At 42.6% G+C, this 9,366-nt stretch overlaps 1 long non-coding RNA gene across 1 annotated transcript; it reads left to right on the forward strand.

Moving 5' to 3' along the window:
• The first annotated feature begins 7,414 nt into the window (after positions 1-7,414).
• LOC123048681 (uncharacterized) lies at positions 7,415-8,488 on the forward strand. The gene is made up of 2 exons (XR_006423356.1): positions 7,415-7,586; positions 8,302-8,488. It is a non-coding gene; the product is annotated as an uncharacterized lncRNA (long non-coding RNA).
• Positions 8,489-9,366: the final 878 nt, after the last annotated feature.

Raw genomic sequence — 9,366 nt, forward strand, 5'->3', positions numbered from 1 at the left:
GAGAGCCCCTAAATCCGGCGTTTACCGCCGTGTTGTCTGGGCTGTCTTTGTTATTTCGACGCTTGCTTTTACTGTGTCGTGGTTTTCCATTTCTATCCCTGACTTCAGATGTGCCTGGGTCGCTGGTGCTACTACGGGCCAGCCAGCTATCTTCGGCCGCGCAAAAGCGGGTCATAAGGCTTGTTAGGGCTGCCATTGTCCTTGGTTTTTCTTGGCCGAGGTGTCGGGCGAGCCATTCGTCCCGGACATTGTGCTTAAAAGCTGCTAAAGCTTCGGCGTCCGGGCAATCGACGATTTGATTCTTCTTAGTGAGGAATCTGTTCCAAAGCTTTCGGGCTGACTCTCCGGGCTGTTGGATTATATGACTTCAATCGTCTGCATCCGGAGGTCGGACATAGGTCCCTTGAAAATTAGCCCTAAAAGCATCCTCAAGCTCTTCCCAACTTCCAATTGAGTTTTCGGGGAGGCTCTTCAGCCAGTGTCGAGCTGGTCCTTTCAGCTTGAGGGGAAAGTACTTGATGGCGTGGAGATCGTCTCCGCGAGCCATACGGATATGGAGGATGAAGTCCTCAATCCAGACCCCCGGGTCTGTCGTTCCGTCGTACGCCTCTATGTTCATGGGTTTGAATCCCTCTGGAAATTCGTGATCCAGCACCTCATCGGTGAAACATAGGGGGTGCGCGGCACCCCTGTATTTGGATGTGTCATGGCGTTTTGACGGTTGTAGTGTTCGGTTTTGATTATGCGCTGGAGCGCGCTTCCTAGATCCGTAAATGGATTTGGTCACGCCGGCTTTTTGATGCAAGTCCTCGCGTGAATCGTGTGCTGACTTATGTGCGGCCTCGTTAGCCGCCCTATTGCGGCCACGAGGTGGTCAGTCCGACCGGTCGGCGGTTTTATTTTTGGCTGTGTAGGCTCTAAGGCCTCATCATCGAATTCAGGCAACAGCTTGCGCTTTGGATAGTTCTTTGTGTGGTGGCTGCCACCGTACTTTTCTTCAGTGTCGAGCACTTTGCTCCATCTACTTTTGAGCGTATTCTGCGCGGCCTTAAGCCTTTGCTTCTGCTTCTTCAGACTCTCGCGGTGGCAATAAGCCTTCTATGGAGGTTCTCTTGTTCCAAGTGCCTTTCCGGGATGTTGTGTGCATCGTCGTCCGGACTGTTTTCCTCTCCGGAGAGAGGTCGATGAGCTTTATCCTCGACGTCGCCGTGATCGGACAGCGGCTCCGTACTATGTTCGCCGTCCGCTGGTTCATCCTGCTATGTTGCTGGGTCCATGTGGTCGTCGTTTCTGGAGTCGGCCGGGGTATTATTTTTTCTTGCGCTGTTACACTACAAGAAATATGTCAACTAGTGACCTTCTCTCAGTGACCCCGGCTGAATTGGTCGTAAATCCACGGCCATTTCGCTTGGAAGGGCTCAAACCCTGAAATTGCCTTACACCAAATGGTCATAAAGCAGACAAGAGTGGTCAACGACCTTCTTTCTACCTGATTACGACCAATATAAATGGTCATGAGGTTGTGAACGTGGATGCATTGGTACTTAAGGTGTCGCTCAAGGTGGGCTTGGGCCTCGGTGGAACGAGGCCACCTTCTTTTTAAAAAAATCTGTGTGCCATGTAGGCCTCGGCCCATCCAGGAAGAAATCTGGGATGCCTTCATATTACTCAAAAAGAACATATATTCGGCCCAACGAAAATGGGAAAATAACAAGTTTTTCATTAGAATGGGAAAATAATGAACTCCTTCGTGAATCTTGCTATATGGTTTAGCAATTACAAAACTAAACATGTAATTCAAAAAAATGTTAATGTTAATACGTATTTCAAAAAATGTAATCACGTGTTTAAAAAACTATATGTGTGCATTTGAAAATTTTCATGCATATAAAAATTGGTAATCATAAATAATATTAGATATGTATAAAAAAAGTTTCATGTGTATGCAAAAATAATCATCAGTACGTATATATGAAAATTTTATAATATATATATGGAAAAGTAGATAACAAAACAAGATTTTCTAAAAATGTTAATCATGTATTTAATTTTTTCTAACCAACATCAACAATGTTTTATATGTATACAAAAATGTACAATGTGTAAAAACAAATATAGATATCAAAACCTATGTATGAAAAGATATTTTTTTATTGGGAATACATGAAAATATGTTAATCATGTATTTGAAAAAAATTAAACATATATAAACAATATGTACAATGTGTCCTAAAAATGTAGGCATGTGTTCAAAATATTAGACATCAAAATATTTATTTAAAATGTTAATGATGTAACTAAAAACTGTTTAATATCTATAAAAAATGTTTCTAGTGTACACAAATTTGTTCATAAAATGTGGTCTAATATTCTTGAAAAATGTAAAAATGTTTTTACAACAAATATTTGTTAGGTTCTTCACAAAAAAACTTATTTTGGGAACTCAAAAAATGGAAAATGAATATGCGGAAATTTGTCTTTTTCACGGGAGGTGGATCAAAAACTTTTTACATGCAACCATTTGGTCAATTATGCATTAAATATGGCCTAGTATTTTAGAAATTTGATTTGGTCCAATTTTGTAACAATTATTTGATAGGTTCTTCACCAAAAAAACTCATTTTGGGAACTCAAAAAATGGAAAATGAATATGCGGAAATTTGTCTTTTTCACGGGAGGTGGATCAAAAACTTTTTACATGCAACCATTTGGTCAATTATGCATTAAATATGGCCTAGTATTTTAGAAATTTGATTTGGTCCAATTTTGTAACAATTATTTGATAGGTTCTTCACCAAAAAAACTCATTTCGGACGCTCGAAAAATGAAAAATGATTTTTTTCGTCCAAAGAAAATGAAAACTTTCTTAGGCAACATTGTTTGCCATTCCAATATGCACCTTTGTGCACAATATGAGATCATCTGAACAAACTATTCCATGAATTTGTCCATAAGATTGATCATTTGCCTTGAAAGCCGTTTGATCTCCACACATGCTAGCTCGTTTCTGAGAACATTTTTTTTAATATTTGTCGTATTACAAGTTTATTATTTTTCCTGGTAACTTGGCCACATATAATGACACAATGCGAAGGTTTTCCAATTTTTTGATTTTTTCGAATTTTTCATGCCTGGTTCAAAATGCGGTCAAAACGGTGGGCATGACCGTTGCTAGCTAGTGGGTGAATCTTGGAAAGCTTTTGGTGTTTCTCTGATTAAATAGATACTTCTGTACCTAAAAATGATTTTTGGTAAAAATAAATAGCAAACTATAAGGCAGCTACAGTTCAAATTTGACCCATTTCCTACTAAATCGGCGGAAATTTGTCTTTTTCATGAGAGGTAGATAAAAACTTTTGACACGTAACCATTTTGTCAATTGTGCATTAAATATGGCCTAATATTTTAGAAAATTGATTTGGTCCAATTTTGCAACAAATATATGGTAGATCCTTCACAAAAAAACTCATTTTGGGCATTCAAAAAATGGAAAATGAATTTTTCGTCCAAAGAAAATGAAAACTCCCTTAGACAATATTGTTTGCCATTCCAAGATGCACCCTTGTGCACAATATGAGATCATTTGAACAAACTATGCCATGAATATGGCCATAAGATTGATCATTTGGCTTGAAAGCCATGAATCTTCACACATGATAGCTCATTTTTGAGAACATTTTTTTAAAAGGTTTGCCGTATTACAAGTTTATTATTTTTTATGGTAACTTGGTCACATATAATGACACAATGCGGATGTTTCCCAATGTTTTGATTTTTTTTGAAAATTTTATGCCCGTTTCAAAATGCGGTCAAAACGGCGGGAATAACCGTTCCTAGCTAGTGGTTGAATCTTGAATTTTTTTGGTGTTTCTCTGATTAAATAGATACTTTTGTACCTAGAAATGATTTTTTGAAAAAATAAATAGCAAATTATGAGGCAGCCGTACTTCAACTTTGACCCGCTTCCTACTGAAACGGCAGAAATTTGTCTTTTTCACGAGAGATTGATCAAAACTTTTGACACCCAACCATTTGGTTAATTGTGCATTAAACATGGCCTAGTATTTTAGAAAATTGATTTGGTACAATTTTACAACAACTATTTGGTAGGTCCTTCACAAAAAAACCTCTTTCCGGGCACTCGAAAAATGGAAAATGAATTTTCCGTGCAAAGAAAATGAAAAATCCCTTAGGCAACATTGTTTGGAATTCCAAGATGCACCCTTATGCACAATATGAGATCATTTGAACAAACTATGCCTTGAATGTGGGCATAAGATTGATCATTTGGCTTGAAAGGCATGAATCTTCACGCATGATAGCTCATTTCTGAGAACACTTTTTTAAAATAATTGTCGTATTACTAGTTTATTATTTTTCTTGAAAACTTGGTCACATATGATGACACAATGCGAAGGTTTTCCAATTTTTTTCATTTTTTATGCCCGTTTTAAAATGCGGTCGAAACGGCGGGCTTGACCGTTCATAGCTAGTTGTTGAATCTTGGAAACCTTTTCATGTTTCTCTGATTAAATAAATAATTTTGTACCTAAAAATGATTTTTGGAAAAAATAAATAGCAAACTATGAGGCAACTGCAGATTAAATTTGACCCGCTTCCTATTGAATCGGCGGATATTTGTTTAAATGAACAAAAATAGCTAGAAGGATCGGAGATGCATACAAATTGGTGATCATCCATAAAATGTGGTCCAAACTAAGTGAAAATTTTAGTGATGCCATTTGCAAAATAATTTTGCTAGTTGCTTCACAAAACCCCTTGTTTTTAGCACTAAGAGATAATTTAAATAAATACCTCATGTTTTGAACCAATCAGGAAGCAGCCCACGGATCACCCCCTATAGTCGATCTGAGCCGTCCACCCTCTCCCTCAGTCCCTCGATCCAGCGTCTCTCGCTCACCTCTCACCTCTCGTCCCTCTCCCACCAACCCTCCCTGTCTCCCTCCCCGATACAGATCGCCGCCGCCTCCCCCCTCTCTCTCTCCCCGATCCAGATCAGCCGCCTCTCCTCCCTTCCTTCTGCCGCTTCCCTATCTCTCTTCCCGTCGCCGGTGGCGGCGCCCTCCTTCCCTCACGCTGCACCCAAACCTCCCTCCCGCTCCCAGCATTTCTTCCTCCTCCGCCACCTCTAGGGTTTCTCTCCCCAATCCCCAATCCCCTAGCGCTCCACTCCTTCCTTGCCGCCGCCACCTCCGGTGCCCGATCCTGGCGACCTCAGGCGGGAACCGAAGACCCCTGTCCGGCGAGATCCGGCGCGCGCCCAAGCCCGAGCGATGAGGTGGTCCAGATCGTGCACGGGGACACAGCGGGGGACCCGACGGTGGTCACCGTCAGCTGCCCGGACAAGACCGGCCTGGGCTGCGACCTCTGCCGCCTCGTCGTCCTCTTCGGCCTCAACGTCCACAAGGGCGACATGAGCACCGACGGCCACTGGTGCTACATCAGGCTCAGGTCGCCGCCTCGCGCCGGGGCCGGGCCGTGGACTGGGACATCCTCAAGGAGCGGCTGGTGGAGCTTCGTTCGCACCGCGCTGGAGCAGACCCTCCTCCACACCGCCCTCATGCCCCACCCCTCGCAGGTTGGTTCATGTCCTACTACTTCCCTTTGCTCGCCTTGCCGAGCTCCCTGCTCCCGTTTCCTTGCCACCTTGCAATGTCCTAGCTCGGTACACGCTGCGCTGGCTAGCATGCTCTGTCTGCTCGAGGTGATTAGCAAAGCCGTAACTGCATACTGGTGTCCATGCTAGCCCAGCCCGTTAGGCAGGTGTCCACGAATTCAGATGCGCCTGCTAACTAAAAATTTAGTCTAAAACAGAGGAGCAAAACCAGTACTGTTGTGATGTCGCACTAATGCCAGCTGAATTTCGGTGCAATATTCAGGTCTTTGTCTGAAGCACGAGCCTCATTTCATTTCTTCAGATATATAATCAATAGTTGACTACTTAAGGCTTTGAGTGAGGGTCAGTCTCCGAGTCTGGTATAGTGGTATAGGCATTTTTTTATGCAATTGTCCATCTAGAACATCATAAAGTGTAGGTCTCCTGTGATATCAGCTGACGCCAGTCACATTTGTCATTCACAGAAGATGATTTTGTCCTGTGTCATGCTTCCAGGAAAAGTTCAGGCTCATACGAGCCAACGACGATGCGACTGTTTTGGATGCTCTCTCCTTCAGCGCTCGTAAAATTAGAGTGCTTCGCAGCTTGACGGTTGAGAAGAAAAACTATGTTCAGGTACTTCATCTCCAAGTCCAAAGTTTCCTTGACCAAAACCCACCAACAATTATCCCAAAAGGCTATGAACTGAAATATAGGTTTACATGTGAAGCTACTTATATCTGAATATTACAGCTGCAGTTTGTTCTGTAAAAATAGTTGCTAGCTCTTTCTGTGACCCATCTTTATTTCTTTGTTCTGTTTGGACGGAGCAGGAGCCCTCTTTGGTCGACATGCATGAGGAGGAGGAAATTGTCTCCCCACACAAGGTTGATCCCTCTCGACTTTACTGTGAGGTTTTTTCTATCACTGCTATGTTGTAGCCTAGTTTCTGTTGTGGCCCTTAAACCAAGCTCATATCATATTTGCACCTGTATGATGTGTGTGTGCTTGATGCTCACGTACTAAGTAAGGTTGGTGGTTGTTTTGCGACTGAATCGTGTTTCAGTTTGATACCGCTATGCTTTATCTTGTCAAATTCATCCATGACTAGTATAGTTAGTACTATTGCAGCAGGTTGATTGATTGAGGGAAAACTCTTGCCTCTGCTTAACATATCTAAAATCTAGTCAAATTCCTCAACAACATATTTGTTTTTTACAACAACAATGCATTCAAAAATCTGACCTATCTATATACACACTTTGTGGAAGAAATAGGATATATATGTGCTTCTGTTGCTTCTATATTATATATATACATGTACGTTTAGTTATTCGACATGCTTCAACATTTTTCTGTTTGATTTGGTGCAGGAGGATGCCTGAGCTGACCAGGAGAACACCCTCGTCCACCCCGGCCACCACACAAGGTCGTCCTTCTATTTCTTTCGCTGTTTGTTCATGTGATACTTGTGTTTCAGTTCCATTGGCTCCTATTGCAAACAAGTCTATACATTAGACTAGCCCAAGTGTTGTAAGTGCTGGGTGTCCTAGATACAGAAATATACCAAGTGCAAGTGGGTGCTCGTGTTGTGCATAGTAGTAGATCTGTTTATGTGAGCTATACAATGGCCTATTTCTTCCTAATGATATGAACACTATCTCATGATCGACCAGGTCCCTGCTCTGTTTCTTCTTCTTTTGCATCCTGTATGTATGTGTCTGACGATAAAGTGGTTTCTTCAGAATTGATCGAGTCTGACAAAGTTGTTCTGAACATTTCTTGAAACAGGGTGAGGCCGGTGATGTCCGTGCGGTGATGTCCCTGGGGTGGCGCCACTGTGCCCGGCGCTTGCCCTGGTCGCCGCGGTGGTGCTTCGGCGGCTTCCAGACCCTCTCCTCGATGTGGTGATGGTCACACCACAGCCGTGGTGTGGCTGAGCCTCTGCTAGGGTTACAACCTTCCTCTGGTGAGCTCCTCCCTGTTCCTTCTTCTCTGATGTAGCTCCTGCATGGCCTTGGCCATGATTTGGGTTGGATGTGGGGCTCTGCTAGTTGCTGCTAGATGCTGTAACCAAGCATCAACTCCTACTGGAGCTCTCTGGTGATAAATTCATGCGGTTCTAGGGTCTGTCAGTAGCTGCCCATGTGTACTTGCTTTATATATGTGCTCCTGTGATGCTCTAGTGGTATGGGGTTGCTCTGGATTTGCTAAGTTGGTTAGGAGCAATGCTTAATCTGTTGTTTGCTCCTATGTGGCCCTGTTGTTTGCTCCTATGTGGCTCTGTTGGACTCATGCTCTGCTCCTACACCAGCAGCTTGATTGGTTCTATATACACTAGCAGCAGTAGCTCATGTACATGTAATTGGACTCCTAGGGTGCTGTTCTTGTAAATTCTTCCATGTCTTTCTCTTTTTCCTGGTGCTACTACACATGTTAGATTGTTAGCTGTACTTGTTTCCATCTCAATTTACTTATCTTCTTGAACATATGCCTGATGCTTGGTGCATGTAGGATGTGCTCCGTGTGGATATCTATGCATTTGTTAAGATTTTTGTAGCACATGATATGGCCTCAAAGATTGTTTATTTTATTTTCGTCCATACATGAGCACAGTTTTTTATTGTCGTCAAGGGGTGAATTGATTTGATTGTTAATATGTGGTTGGATGTGATGTTTTGCAGGTTGAAGGCGCTAAGGTGTTGGAGACGTGCGTGTACTTGTTGAGTGTTTTATCTGTAGAGTGCTATACTGTGATTGGTGTAATATTATATGGTTATATTGTGATTGGTGGAATGTAATAAACTTGATTGGTACATCGGTGATTTGGCTGTTATTTGAATATATTTAAAATGTGTTCTCTGATTGGTATATCATTGAGTTACAAGTTGTGAAAAATTAAAACCTGATGTTTGGGACCTAGTGCCTAGAAGAATCTGACAATGTGCATCCAGTTGACTACAATAATCTGAAAATTGAATGTAACAAAAAAAGAAAGAAAACCCGAAAATAAAAAATATATAGAACGTGAAAAGGCTGCACCTCAGAAAGCAAAAAAAGGCCGAACCAATGGCCCAAGCCCATGTAGCTAGTAAAAAACAACAGGCAAAATACATTAAAAAGGCCGAATTGTTTGGCTCGGCCCATGTAAAACGCCGAATCGGACCGGGCTGATTCTTGTGCCACATCAGCTTGCCACGCTGGATGCATACATGGCCTGAGGAGGTTGCTAGTGACCAAAAATTTGGTCGAAGAACCAACGAACTTTTACATATCACAGAGAAGGTCACTAATTTCAGTTTACGACCGCCAGCTTTTGACCTTCTGTTTTTGGTCACAAAAAGGTCGTAAATGAAAAACTATGACCTTTCAGCGGCCAATAGTGAGGGTCACAAGTTGACATATTTCTTGTAGTGTTATCGCTGTTTTTGTCGAGGCGTGATTTGGAGCGGCGCCTACGCCATCGCTTTGGTTGCTTCTCGAGGGAGCTATCCTTCGCTGCATCCTTCCGTTCCTCATCATTGTTCTCTTTGGGTGTATCCACCATATATATATCGTATGATGAAGTGGCTGTCCAGCGCCCTGTGGGCGGTGGTTCCTGTTCCTCTCCTGCATCGTCATCCATACTGTCGATGTCTTCGGAGTCGAAATCGAGCATGTCAGTTAAATCGTCGACAGTGGCTATTAAGTGGGTGGTGGGTGGGGAACGAATTTCTTCGTCGTCCGCTTCCCGTTCGAGCCGGACATAA

This window comes from Triticum aestivum, chromosome 2D, assembly GCF_018294505.1.
Source record: "Triticum aestivum cultivar Chinese Spring chromosome 2D, IWGSC CS RefSeq v2.1, whole genome shotgun sequence".
Classification (NCBI taxonomy): Eukaryota; Viridiplantae; Streptophyta; class Magnoliopsida; order Poales; family Poaceae; genus Triticum; species Triticum aestivum.